This window comes from Carlito syrichta, unplaced genomic scaffold (assembly GCF_000164805.1).
Source record: "Carlito syrichta isolate Samal-C Ts95f unplaced genomic scaffold, Tarsius_syrichta-2.0.1 Scaffold302276, whole genome shotgun sequence".
Lineage (NCBI taxonomy): Eukaryota > Metazoa > Chordata > Mammalia > Primates > Tarsiidae > Carlito > Carlito syrichta.
In genome coordinates, this window is record NW_007246372.1 from 1079808 (window position 1) to 1082320 (window position 2513).

Genomic DNA, 2513 nt, shown 5'->3' on the forward strand with positions numbered 1-2513 from the left:
GAGTTGGAGTCTCATTCTGTCACCCAGCCTCGACCTGCAGCCTCGACCTGCAGCGATCCTTCCAGCGATCCTTCCGCCTCAGCCGTACAAGTAGCTGGAACTACAGGCGCACGCTACCACACCCGGCTCATTTTGATTTATTGTAGAGATGAGGTCTTGCCAAGTTGCCCAGGCGGGTCTCGAACCCGCGGGCTCAGGCAATCCACTCACCTCAGCCTCTCAAAGGCACGGGATTACAGGCTGAGCCACCAAGCTGGCTTGGTTTTATATTAAATGAATACTAATCCACAGACAAAGCTGTGCTGTGAAATCAGGAAACAACCTCCAGAGTGTTTCCCAAGAAGGATGGGCAATTCATTTTGATAACAGGATATGTTAGTGGGGGAGCTCTACTAAGGAAGTCATAAAACTGTTAAAAGGCTTAAGAATCCTTTTTGTCAGCAAAATAGGTTCAAGGTGTTGGTAAAAGTCTTTGGAGTGAGATCTAATGAGTTGGCTCTAGCTATTGACGTCATATGATGAGCTGTAGAAGTAGCCACTGAGATTATGCTGAAAAAAATATTTCGGTATATAATTGCAAACTGAGCAGGGGATAGTTTTATGAAGCTTGTTAAGGAAATAATATTCTAGTCAAAATATCTAAACCCCAAGACTGTTTCTATTAAAGTATGCCTTTCAGTGAGTTAGGTTATACCCATCTTGCGTATGCTTGGTATATAATTAAGTTTTTATTAAATGCTTGAAATAAAGGGGAAAATCGGAGTACCATGTAAGGAAAAAGAGTCTAATTAGCCTACACAGACCAAATTTTTTTAGGGTGAAAAATGAAACATGCAAGAAGGTTTGTTGATCACAGATTACTTTCAGAAACAAAATATTTCACACTAGGCACTGACAAGCCACAAAAACAGAGAACTTCGGAGCATCACATCACTCTTTTTGAGAAAGAAAAGGAAGTGTAGGCTGGGCGCCATGGCTCAAGCCTGTAATCCCAGCACTTTGGGAGACTGAGGTGAAAGGATTGCCTGAGCCCAGGGATTCAAGACAAGCCTGGGTAACTTGGTGAGACCTTGTCTCTACAATAAATCACAAAAACTAGCCAGGCATGGTGGCATGTGTCTGCAGTTCCAGCTACTTGGAAGGCTGAGACAGAAGGATCGCCTGAGCCCAGCAGGTCGTCACTGGGGTGGCCGTGAGCATGCCACTGTACTCCAGCCTGGGCAACAGAGTAGACTCCAACTCAAAAAAAGAAAAAGGGCCGGGCTCGGTGACTCAGCCTGTAATCCCGCGCCTTTGGGAGGCTGAGGTGAGTGGATTGCCTGAGCCCGCGGGTTCGAGACCCGCCTGGGCAGCGAGACCTCATCTCTACAATAAATCAAAAAATCAACCGGGCATGGTAGCGCATGCCTGTAATTCCGGCTGCTCAGAAGGCTGAGGCAGAAGGATCGCCGGAGCCCAGCAGGTCGAGGCTGTGGTGGCCAGGAGCGGCCACTGCACTCCAGTCTGGGCAACAGAGTGAGACTCCAACTCAAAAAAAAAAAAAAGAAAAAGGAAGTGTAAATTTCTGAATGAGAGTGGGTTTTGACTTAGCTTAGATCACATGACTTTCACATTGCTCAAAACAGTCTTTAGTGTGACAGGGAGAATACCAGAAACTATTAACTTAGTTGGTAAGACTAGACTGTTGATATAAAAGGTAAAATGAAACCTGTAAGCTACAGTTATGCCTCTCTTGGAATAAGACCTGGTATTCTCCAGTTTTAGAAAATTGGATTTGCAGTTGTTTTGGTTTTTTTTCATTGGAGTCTCAGTCCGTCGCCCAGGCTGGAGTGCAGTGGGCTCAGGCTATCCTTCCGCCTCAGCCTTCCAAGTAGCTGGAACTATAGGCACGCGCTGCCACGCCTGGTTAATTTTTTTTTTTTTTTTTAATCGTGAAGATGAGGTCTCGCCAAGTTTTCTAGGCTGGTCTCGAACCTGTGGGCTCAGGTAGTCCTCTCGCCTCGGCCTCCCAAAGTGCTGGGATTATAGGCTTGAGCCACCATGCCCGGCCAGATTTGCGTTTTTAAAATTTATCAATACCAAGTATGAGCATAGCACTGACTTTTAAAGTAGGAGTAGCAGTATGTCAAATAATTTATGAGTGTGGGCTTTGGAAAGACTTGGGTTCTAGTCTCAGCACTGAACTATGATCTTAGGTACATTACTTGGCATATGTAATTCTAAGTTTCCTTAGCCTGTTGTTATAGTGGTTAAGAGTACTGGTACCTGGCTGGGCACGGTGGCTCAGCCTGTAATCCCAGCACTTCGGGAGGCAGAGGCAAGAGGATTGCCTGAGGCCAGGAGTTCGAAACTAGCCTGTGCAACTTGGAGAGACCTCATCTCTACAATAAATTTTTAAGTTAGCTGAGTGGTGCCGTGTGCTTGTAGTTCCAGCTACTTGAAAGGCTGAGGTGGAACGACTGCCTGAACCCAGCAGGTCAAGTCTGTGGTGGTCGTGAGTGTGCCACTGCACT